The sequence below is a fragment of the Nerophis lumbriciformis genome, linkage group LG17 (assembly GCF_033978685.3).
Source record: "Nerophis lumbriciformis linkage group LG17, RoL_Nlum_v2.1, whole genome shotgun sequence".
Taxonomy (NCBI): domain Eukaryota; kingdom Metazoa; phylum Chordata; class Actinopteri; order Syngnathiformes; family Syngnathidae; genus Nerophis; species Nerophis lumbriciformis.
Window position 1 is genome coordinate 5,866,485 of NC_084564.2, and position 12,670 is coordinate 5,879,154.

The 12,670-nt window shown below is 41.5% G+C and overlaps 1 protein-coding gene across 8 annotated transcripts in view; it reads right to left on the reverse strand.

Moving 5' to 3' along the window:
* slc8a2b (solute carrier family 8 member 2b) overlaps positions 1–12,670 on the reverse strand; it is a 344,572-nt gene that overhangs the window by 101,908 nt on the left and 229,994 nt on the right. The gene's annotated exons all lie outside the window — the stretch shown is intronic.

Here is a 12,670-nt window from a genome sequence, read left to right on the forward strand (position 1 = left end):
TATGATCCGGGCAGCGGATCATAACAATGCCAACACAAACAAACATGGCGCATAGAACAGCAAGCTATAGCGACATTAGCTCGGATTCAGACTCGGATTTCAGCGGCTTAAGCGATTCAACAGATTACGCATGTATTGAAACGGATGGTTGTAGTGTGGAGGCAGGTAGCGAAAACGAAATTGAAGAAGAAACTGAAGCTATTGAGCCATATCGGTTTGAACCGTATGCAAGCGAAACCCACGAAAACGACACGACAGCCAGCGACACGGGAGAAAGCGAGGACGAATTCGGCGATCGCCTTCTAACCAACGATTGGTATGTGTTTGTTTGGCATTAAAGGAAACTAACAACTATGAACTAGGTTTACAGCATATGAAATACATTTGGCAACAACATGCACTTTGAGAGTGCAGACAGCCCAATTTTCATCAATTAATATATTCTGTAGACATACCCTCAACCGCTCTCTTTTCCTGAAAGCTGATCTGTCCAGTTTTGGAGTTGATGTCAGCAGGCCAGGGAAGCTAGGGTCGATATTCTTCTCTTGATCATCTTCGGTGGCATAAGGGACGGTGTGAGCCAAGACATCCAGGGGGTTTAGCTCGCTCGTCTGCGGGAACAAACTGCCGCCATTGCTTGCCGTGCTAGCGAGGTCCTTTGTCCCTGAATTGCTCACACACTCCGGCAGATTCAATGGGGGTCTGGCGGCAGATTTCTTTGACTTTATCGTTGGAAATGCATCTGCTTTGAGTGTCGCAGGATATCCACACATTCTTGCCATCTCTGTCGTAGCATAGCTTTCGTCGGTAAAGTGTGCGGAACAAACGTCCAATTTCTTGCCACTTTCGCATCTTTGGGCCACTGGTGCAACTTGAATCCGTCCCTGTTCGTGTTGTTACACCCTCCGACAACACACCGACGAGGCATGATGTCTCCAAGGTACGGAAAACAGTCGAAAAAAACGGAAAAAAACAGAGCTGATTTGAATCGGTGTTTGAGAAAATGGCGGATTGCTTCCCGATGTGACGTCACAACGTCATCGCGCCGAGAGCGAATAATAGAAAGGCGTTTAATTCGCCAAAATTCACCCATTTAGAGTTTGGAAATCGGTTAAAAAAAATATATGGTCTTTTTTCTGCAACATCAAGGTATATATTGACGCTTACATAGGTCTGGTGATAATGTTCCCCTTTAAATATCTCAAATAAGGGTGATATTTGCTTATTTTCTGTCTGATAAGATAATTCTTCTCACTAAGCAGATTTTATGTTAGAGTGTTTTACTTGTTTCAAGTGTTTTGGTCCTAAATGATCTCAGTAAGATATTACAGCTTGTTGCTGAGATTTTATGACCTATATTGAGTAAAACATGCGTGGAACTAGAATATCAACTGTTACAAAGCTGTATAAGTATAAAACTACTTTTTTAAAGTCATAATTTCTTATTTCAAGCATGAAATAAAAAAATCATGATGCCGAGCGCATATCATTATGTCAAGATAATGGCACTAGCATTTACTTCATTTAAGAATATTTTTCAACATATTGAGCAAAAAGGTCTATTTTTTTTTTCTACCAAGAAAAGTGCACTTGTTATTAGTGAGAATATACTTATTTTAAGGTATTTTTGGGTTCATTGAGGTTCGCTAATTTTACTTGTTTTGGAAAGTCTTGACAAGCCAAATGTTCTTGTTCTATTGGCAGATAATTTTGCTTAGTTCAAGTAAAATATCCCTAATTTTTGTATTTTTTTCTTCTTGTTTTTGAACACTGACTTTTTGCAGTGTGAGGTCAACAGATTACTCCATATATGTTAGAGATCTACCCAAAGGGCTTTGTGCAGGTCCGCCATTGTAGTCAATAATCTACTTAGTTTTCATTCATCCTATGTTGCCATTTCTAATGAAGCACCCAGCAGGCACAAGACATTAAAACAACCTTGAGAACTTGTTGAATAAGGTCTTGACATTGAGCAACTCAAACATAACGTTGAAACAACGTGCTTTTTGACGAGGTTTAATCAATGTTGTGTTCTGATGTTGATTTGATTATTGAATTTTGGTCATCCTGACGACTGATTGGATGTTTATATCTTCCCGTTAGGATTAGGAATTAATCACTATACTCACAGAGGTTAAAAAAAATGTTGCAAACGAGCGTTCTGTTGTGTCTTTGAAGGTCAATGTTGACCAACTTGTCGGTTTATTATTATTATTCTATATTCTGATGCATGATTTCTAATCTAGAATTAACTTTCACCAACTCAGAACCAGTGTTGTTTTCGCAGTAACTAGTAGTCTAACGCGTTATTTTTTATATTCAGTAACTCAGTTACCGTTACTACATGATGCGTTACTGCATTATTTTATTTTGTATGTAGTATCGGCTAGAAACAGAAGATCTGAGTGTGTTTTATTGGAGCGCTGCGGTGTCGTCCTTCTGTGTCACAAGGAAAAGAAGAGGCGCGCTTTGTGTGGGTGGGGGCGGCGGTGGGCGGGGTGGGGGGGTTGTCTGTGTTTACTAACAACACATCATGGTGGAGCCAGACGTCGAGTTTCTTAACATGGAGATATTCTCACTACTTTTCTTTTGTCGAGCACAAAGAAAAGAACATTTTAGTTCAATGTAAGTTGTGTCTTGGATCAAAGATCCTATCTACTGACCAAAACAGCAATTCAAATCTGCTGAAACAGCTACAAAGGCAACATGCTACGACGAAGCTAGTAAAGAGAGACACACTTCATCTAAGGATTTTAACGGAGGGACTGCTAGTCAGGACAACATTGATAGAGCCATTGCAGCGTGTGTGCTAGAAGACATGCAGGCTATTTCTACAGTGGAGTCACCCGATTTCAGGCAGCTGGACACAGTGGACAGTGAGTACATAAACATGGAAAGCGAGCTAAAGAAAACACTCAAAACTATGCCTCTGCTCATCATTCAGCACTGAAGGTACACACACTTTGTCAATTCTTTTATATACTCTTTCATTCTAGACTTCTAGAGTGTTTGATTATCACTCTAAATGTATAGACTATAAAATTCACAAACATAAAGAGGGATCCTAGAAGGCCAGGCCAATCTTTCCTTTTCTCAAAACTAAAACTGGGGAAATGCGTAGTGTTCTGGGCTTCAGTACAGTGTTGATCTCATGGTGACATGATTTTATTTCGGAATTCCTTGAGAGAGAAAAAAAAATGCCTGGTTTGGCTTTGTGTATGTCATGTGTGCCTTCCTTGGGTGAAGCCAGGTTTACAGCTATGTTGTGACATGTTGTTATTATGCTGTTTGTTACTTATGTATGTTATGTTGCAGCTATTTAAAATAGTTTTGTCAATTTGTTCTGGCCCGAAATAAATTGGCCCTTTGAAACATATCTTTGTCTTTGTGTGTTGTATGTAGACCACATTGCTTAGCAGGGTTCAGTGATGCAAATGCATGTCAAGTTGATCAACAGATTGTATTATTCTCCAGTGCAATAACAGTACTGAAATGAAGGCTAAAAGGGCATTAATGGGAGCCTTAAAAAATAAAAGAAAAAAATAAGTAACTAAATAGTTACGCATTACTTTTGGTGTACAAACTGTAAGTAACTGAGTTAGTAACTGAGTTACTAACTATAACTAGTTACTGGTTTTCAGTAACTAACCCAACACTGTTCAGAACCGAGAGAGCAGCTGACCAGCTCATTATGTCAATAAAGCAATAAGTTAACTCTCTGTGGTCAATGCACCGCTAAATATAGGTCCTTAACGTTAGCGCTTCAAATAACATTATCGCTAATACTTGGTTAATACTCCGGTCATGAAATGTAAATGGAGTATTGTTGAAGGTTTTTGGCAGTGATGGGCAAGCTACTTGGAAAATGTAGTAAGCTATGCTACAAGTTACTCTCGATTGACTGCAGCTAAGCTACAAGGGAAGCTATCCCCGGAGAATTGTAGCAAGCTACACGGCAAAAGTAGCTTGCTACATCAAAGCTACTTTTAACTGTGTTTATATCTATGGGCCCACATGTATAATATCAATGTTAATGTAATAAGGGTCCATTACTATTAACTATCTGTCATTTAGCTGGGGACACCCTACAACTACCTCGAGGGGTACCCACACCCTACACTAAGTATTTATTTAGTTTGCCTTTTCTTCGGCCCACCCCTATTATGTTATTCATTTTCTCTCCCTACAGTAAAAAAAAAAACTTGTATGTTGTTTGGGAACAGTTGTTAATAGTTATGTGCAGTAAAACTTTTCATGAACTCAACTCACCTTAATGTGTGTTCCTTAAAGGCCTACTGAAACCCACTACTACCGACCACGCAGTCTGATAGTTTATATATCAATGATGAAATCTTAACGTTGCAACACATGCCAATACGGCCGGGTTAGCTTACTAAAGTGCAATTTTTAATTTCGCGCGTATTCTGGACATCTGTGTTGGTGAATCTTTTGCAATTTGTTCAATGAACAATGGAGACAGCAAAGAAGAAAGCTGTAGGTGGGAAGCGGTGTATTGCGGCCGACTTCAGCAACACAAACACGGCCGGTGTTTCATTGTTTACATTCCCGAAAGATGACAGTCAAGCTTTACCACTGGCCTGTGGAGAACTGGGACAACAGAGACTCTTACCAGGAGGACTTTGAGTTGGATACGCAGACACGGTACCGTGAGTACGCTTCCAAACATTTGATCGCTTGCCCGTACGTGCGTGCCGCTATGTGCATGTCACGTACGTAACTTTGGGGACTTTGGGGAAATATATGTGCTGTATGAACTTTGGGTAGGTGAACGGTCCTTCACTCTCACTTTCCTCATCCACGAATCTTTCATCCTCGCTCAAATTAATGGGGAAATCGTCACTTTCTCGGTTCGAATCGCTCTCGCTGCTGGTGGCCATGATTGTAAACAATGTGCGGATGTGAGGAGCTCCACAACCTGTGACGTCATGCTACTCGTCTGCTACTTCCGGTACAGGCAAGGCTTTTTTTTATCAGCGACCAAAAGTTGCGAACTTTATCGTCGATGTTCTCTACTAAATCCTTTCAGCAAAAATATGACAATATCGCGAAATGATCAAGTATGACACATAGAATGGACCTGCTATCCCCGTTTAAATAAGAAAATGACATTTCAGTAGGCCTTTAATTTGTGTTGGACGTCTTAGATGAAGAGAGCAGTTATGATTTTGGCTAACAGAGTAAACAACTAAAAACTAAGGTTGTTGGCATTGTTTTCTCTAAACGCATACATTTGTCTAAATATGCCCAAGGACACGCATTATTGTGGGTTGCCTGCACGTCATCTTTATCACTAAAAGAAAAATCTAATCTGCGGGAGAGAATTCCTGACATTTTCATGTACCGTATTTTCCGCACCATAAGCCGCCCTGGGTTATAAGCCGCGCCTTCAATGAACGGCATATTTCAAAACTTTGTCCACCTATAAGCCGCCCCGTGTTATAAGCCGCATCTAACTGCGCTAAAGGAATGTCAAAAAAACAGTCAGATAGGTCAGTCAAACTTTAATAATATATTAAAAACCAGCGTGATGTGGGCGCGCATGGAGTCGTATATCAACATGGACGGAGCTGCGTGAAAAAAGCCACCCGGCCTCTTCGCGTAAACTTACCTTAACCACTCGCTCATCTTTTCTTCATCCATCCATCCCTTCGAGTTAGCTTTTATGATGACGCCGGCTGGAAAGGTCTCTTTTGGCAAGGTCTTCCTTTTGAATATCACCATGGGTGGAAGTTTCTGGCCATTAGCATGGCAAGCTAGAACCACAGTGAAGGATGACTTCTCATTCCCTGTGGTGCGAATATTCACCGTACGTGCTCCCGTTGTATCCACAGTGCGGTTCACAGGAATATCAAAAGTCAGTGGAACCTCGTCCATGTTGATAATGTTCTCTGGCCGGATCTTTTTTTCAGCTATCTTGTTTTTACAATATGCACGGAAAGTAGCCAGGTTTTCTTGAAAGTCTTTAGGCAGTTGCTGTGAAATAGTAGTCCGTGTGCGGATGGAGAGATTGCGTCTTTTCATGAACCGGAAACCTGTCGCTTAGTAGGAGCCATTTTGTGGTCTTTACAGATGTAAACACACAAATGAAATGAAAGGCAATATCCGGGGGCTTCTTCTTCTACGGGGGCGGGTGGTTGCTTACAGTAGAAGAAGAAGCGCTTCCTCTTCTATGGGGGCGGGTGCTTACCTTGGCGGTTGCTTACCATAGAAGAAGAAGCGCTTCCTCTTCTACGGGGAAAAAAGATGGCGGCTGTTTACCGTAGTTGCGAGACCTAAACTTTATGAAAATGAATATTAATATTAATCCATATATAAGGCGCACCGGGTTATAAGCCGCACTGTCAGCTTTTGAGAAAATTTGTGGTTTTTAGGCGCGGCTTATAGTGCGGAAAATACGGTATGTTTTTTTTTCGAGTGGTCAGCTTGAAGCGTCCCTCTGTCTCCGTCTCCCTCGTCGTCATGAGGCCTGTTATGATTTTGACGAACACCGACCAATCATCATGAATGTTCTCCGTATGTATGGATGTTCTCATTCATCCAGGTCATTGTAATTCCTCCATTTTTTTTTTTACCTGGTTTTTGCAGTCCATTTTCTCTCTTTGTAGCTTTGATGTAAGCTACCTCGCATTTCTTATGACACAGAGCAAAAAGTCTTGCTGGTCAAAGTTGTCCCATCGACAGCGATCGTATCCACAACCGTGGCAAAGCCCATTTTGATGTGTCTTTTTAATTAATGTTGAGTGAAAATCCAGCATGTTTACGTTCAAACATACAATAAGTCCTCTTATAGCGTGTTTAAAGGCAGCAAGGCAGTGTTGTTGAGCTTGGAAATGACAGCGTACAACCGTGACATCATCAGAAGTTTCTGTTAGTGCCGTGTACAGCAGTGTTTTTCAACCTTTCCTGAGGCAAGGCACATTTTTTTCATTGAAAAAAATCCCAAGGCACACCACCAGCAGAAAACATTAAAAAAATGAATCTCAGGAGCCGATATCGACAGTAAAAAGTCATTCTCGCAATTGTTGGATATGAGTTCAAACCATAACCAAGCATGCATAACTATAGCTCTTCTCTCAAAGTAGGTGTACCGTCGTCACGCCGCGAATTATTTTGACTTTTTTGGTGTTTTCCTGTGTGTAGTGTTTTAGTTCTTGTCTTGCGCTCCTATTTTGGGGTTGATTGTCATGTCACGTACGGATGTACTTTGTGGACGCCGTCTGCTGCTCCACACGCTGTAAGTCTTTGCTGTCGTCCAGTATTCTGTTTTTGTTTACTTTGCAGCCAGTTCAGTTTTAGCTTCGTTTTGCATAGCCATCCCTAAGCTTCAATGCCTTTTCTTAGCGGCACTCGCCTTCTATTTATTTTTGGTTTAAGCATTAGATACCTTTTTACCATCGCTGACATCTACAAAGCAATTAGCTACCAGCTGCCACCTACTGATATGGAAGAGTATTACACGGTTACTCTGCCGAGCTCTTGACAGCACAGACACTCAACAACGGCACATTTGCGGATTATAAATACCGTATTTTCCGCACTATTAGCCGCACCTAAAAACCACAAATTTACTCAAAAGCTGACAGTGCGGCTTATAACCCGGTGCGCTTTATATATGGATTAATATTAAGATTCATTTTCATAAAGTTTCGGTCTCGCAACTACGGTAAACAGCCGCCATCTTTTTTCCCCGTAGAAGAGGAAGTGCTTCTTCTTCTACTGTAAGCAACCACCCGCCCCGGTAGAAGAAGAAGAAGTGCGCGGATATTACGTTTTATTTCCTTTGTGTGTTTACATCTGTAAAGACCACAAAATGGCTCCTACTAAGCGACAGGTTTCCGGTTCATGAAAAGACGCAATCTCTCCATCCGCACACGGACTACTATTTCACAGCAACTGCCTAAAGACTTTCAAGAAAAGCTGGCTACTTTCCGTGCATATTGTAAAAACAAGATAGCTGAAAAAAAGATCCGGCCAAAGAACATTATCAACATGGACGAGGTTCCACTGACTTTTGATATTCCTGTGAACCGCACTGTGGATACAACGGGAGCACGTACGGTGAATATTCGCACCACAGGGAATGAGAAGTCATCCTTCACTGTGGTTCTAGCTTGCCATGCTAATGGCCAGAAACTTCCACCCATGGTGATATTCAAAAGGAAGACCTTGCCAAAAGAGACCTTTCCAGCCGGCGTCATCATAAAAGCTAACTCGAAGGGATGGATGGATGAAGAAAAGATGAGCGAGTGGTTAAGGTAAGTTTACGCGAAGAGGCCGGGTGGCTTTTTTCACGCAGCTCCGTCCATGTTGATATACGACTCCATGCGCGCCCACATCACGCTGGTTTTTAATATATTATTAAAGTTTGACTGACCTATCCGACTGTTTTTTTGACATTCCTTTAGCGCAGTTAGATGCGGCTTATAACACGGGGCGGCTTATAGGTGGACAAAATTTTGAAATATGCCGTTCATTGAAGGCGCGGCTTTTAACCCAGGGCGGCTTATGGTGCGGAAAATACGGTACTGGTTAGCAAAAAATATTTTTAACACAATGATGTAAAATTAGATAATCTCCCACCGCACACCAAACAATATCTCACGGTACACTAGTGTGCCGCGGCACAGTGGTTTAAAAACACTGGTGTACACGCATACGCTAAGGGGAAGGTTTTGGATCTCTATACTTTGGCCAGCGTTTGCGTTTTTAAAGACAAAAGTATGCGTCTGCGCGTGGACAAGAGGCCTAAACGCAGAGATAAGTATGCATTTATGAAGTATCTGTGTTGGTGTGAACACGGCCTTAGTGTGTAGCCTCTCGCTGGGCCCAGGCCTCCTGTGTGGCTGGCACTGGCACTCCTCCTCCCTGACAGATTGTCCGTGTGCATCTACAACAGGTCCTCCATGTCGCCGTCTGCATATGCTAAACATTCATTATTCATCCTCCCTTTGTATTATTGCTGTTACATGCTCGCTGTCTGCTGACAACCGTGTAAGTCACATTTATGCTCGTTTCCTCCCCGCAGGAGCAAGAAAAAACTGTTTCGTAGCAAATCATTTCATAAAAGACAACAAAAAAAGCAACATGCCACTATTACAATCGGGCAACCTTATCACCAGAAATGTCTATTGTCGCTAGATGAGGTCATTGTCTAATTTGCGTGGTTGGTTGTGACTCAGTGTTTGTGTGTGGCACGTGTAAAACTGAGCTTTTTGGCTGGTGTCATCAGAAATGAAATATTCAACAACACAACATGAAGTTATTGACTTACAGGTGTTGATTTCGCATATAATGGCGGTTAACACAAACATTTCATGATCGGAATGTAGGCTGATTTTAAAGATAATCATACTTGCCAACCCTCACGGATTTTCCGGGAGACTCCCGAAATTCGGCGCCTCTCCCGAAAACCTCCCGGGACAAATTTTCTCCCGAAAATCTCCCGAAATTCAGGCGGAGCTGGAGGCCACGCCCCCTCCAGCTGCATGCGGACCTGAGTCCGCTTTCCCACGATATAAACAGCGTGCCTGCCCAATCACGTTATAACTGTAGAATGATGGAGGGCGAGTTCTTGGTTTCTTATGTGGGTTTATTGTTAGGCAGTTTCATTAACGTCCTCCCAGCGCGGCAACAACACACAACAACAGCAGTCACGTTTTTGTCTACCAGCAGTTCGTCTGCCGTAAACAGCAATGTTGTGACACTCTTAAACAGGACAATACTGCCATCTATAACATCAATAACATGTACGGCTTTTAGAGAGTGCAGTGCACAACTGCGCACACAACAAGGAGACCAAGCAGAAGAACGAGGAAGATACAGCCATGGCGACGCCGACGACGACAAGTAAGATGAAGAAATACGCTTTGTTGCACCTTTCCTGCCCGAGTCCGGCGATTAGTTGCAAATCTTGCTTTATTGATTGCTTGCACACAGCCAATCCAACACAAAACAAACTAGTCCCCGCTCGCACTCACGCTACCGCTCCCTCTCTTCTCTCGCCCACACACTCACTGATGTCACTCACCTCACATGCTCACCTATTAAAGGGCCACACACACACACACATACGCTACTCTCATAACAGCTTGTAAGTTCTAAGCCGCAGCTGCGATTGGACCTGGATAGCCTCTGGGAAGAAGTAGTGGACTACCAAGTGCTTGGCACTGAAGATCTTCCTCAGGAAGCAAAGCTTGACCGGTTTTGGGCCATGCTAGGGAGAGATGGAAGATTCCAGACTCAAATGCATTTGATGAAAGCACTTTTGTGCGTGCCACACATCAATGCATCATCAGAGAGGGTGTTCAGCATGGTTAGAAAAATAGTGACAGAGAATAGAACAAGGATGGACAATTCAACCCTTAACTCAACAATGAGTAGTTGAGTGTTATGTGTGTGTATATGTGTAAATAAATGAACACTGAAATTCAAGTATTTCTTTTATTTATATATACATATATTTATAATAAAATAAATATATATATATATATATATATAGCTAGAATTCACTGAAAGTCAAGTATTTCCTATATATATATATATATATATATATATATATATATATATATAGGAAATACTTGACTTGGTGAATTCTAGCTGTAAATATACTCTTCCCCTCTTGACCATGCCCCCGCCCCAACCATGCCCCCCCGCCCCACCCCCGACCACGCCTCCCCACCTCCCGAAATCGGAGGTCTCAAGGTTGGCAAGTATGAAGATAATGTTCACCTCGTACATCTAAGGCCTGGACTACCAGGAATCAAACAAGTGCTAAATAACGTGTGTAAACTATATGTTCTATTAGTACAAATGATAACAATTTGCAAAAGTAGCTCAGACAGCCTTATCTAAATAAGGGTTTTGTGTGTGTACTAAGGTTCTACGGTACACCAGTATTAGTATAGTACCACGAGACTAATGAATCATATCCGGTACTATACCGCCTCTGGAAAGTACCGGTCCGCCACCCCCCCGTCGTGGTCACGTCATGACATTGCTGGTTTACGAGCAGACGAGCATGTTCGGCAGCGCACAATCACGGAGTACTTACAAACAGACACAGTGTGTAGACAGAAAAGGAAGAACGGACGCATTTTGGCTTAAAAACTAACGATAAAGGTGAAGTTATAACACTGAAACGCCCTCAGGAAGAGGTGCTGTTAGCGTCCAGCCCCAGTCGGCAGTGTTTGAGCTACTTCTGAATCACTAATCCTTGCCTCCATGGCGACAAATAAAGTAAGTTTCTTACAAGCATCATCCCTGCAGGACGAGGAATAGCTAAACATGCTTCACTACACACCGTAGCTCACCACCGTCAAAATGTAAACAAACGCCATTGGTGGATCTACACCTAACATCCACTGTAATGATACCACGTACAGGAGCGTATCTAGTCGATACTACTATGATCACTTCGATATTTTTTGGCATCACACTTTTGTTTAAAAAAAAAAAAGTATATTATGTTTATAAACTCAGAAAATATGTCCCTGGACACATGAGGACTTTGAATATGACCAATGTATGATCCTTATATCTACTTGGTATTGGATCGATACCCAAATTTGTGGTATCATCAGAGGTGGGTAGTAACGCGCTACATTTACTCCGTTACATCTACTTGAGTAACTTTTGGGATAAATTGTACTTCTAAGAGTAGTTTTAATGCAACTTACTTTTACTTGAGTATATTTATAGAGAAGAAACGCTACTTTTACTCCGCTACTTTTATCTACATTCAGCTCGCTACTCGCTACTAATTTTTATCGATCTGTTAATGCACGCTTTGTTTGTTTTGGTCTGTCAGACAGACCTTCAAAGTGCCTGCGTTACTGGTGACGTTTCACTCCGTTCCACCAATAAAATGCAGTCACTGGTGACGTTTGACTCCGTTCCACCAATCAGATGCAGTCACTGGTGACGTTGGACCAATCAAACAGAGCCAGGCGGTCACATGACCTGACTTAAACAAGTTGAAAAACTTATTGGGGTGTTACCATTTAGTGGTCAATTGTACGGAATATGTACTGTACTGTGCAATCTACTAATACAAGTTTCAATCAATCAATCAAAAGTGTGAAGGAAAAAAGACACTTTTTTATTTCAAACGTACATCCCGTCACAAGCCTAAAGACTGACTGCACAGTTCCTGTCTTCACAATAAAAGTGCCGCTCCATCGCGCCTGCGCTTTCAAAATAAGAGTCTCCGAAAGCCAGCGCAAACAAGCTAGCAAGCTACGGAATTTGCCGCCAATGTATTTCTTGTAAAGTGTGTGAAAACGAATATGGAAGCTGGACAAATAAGATACCAAAAACCAACCACTTTCATGTGGTATTAGACAGAAAGGAGGAACTTTTTTTCTCCTGCATTTGAAAACGTGGACGTTAAGCACTGCTGTCTGATTACAATCAATGCTAGTCATCAGAATCAGGTAATACACCAACTTATATTCTTGTCTTCATGAAAGAAAGGAATCTATATGTGTTAAACATGCATGTATATTCATTAAAACACCTTTAACATGTAAACAAAAACGGCAAAATAAATAAATATAAATGATATACTGTATATATCAATGTATATGTATATATATATATATATATATATATATATATATATATATATATATATATATATATATATATATAT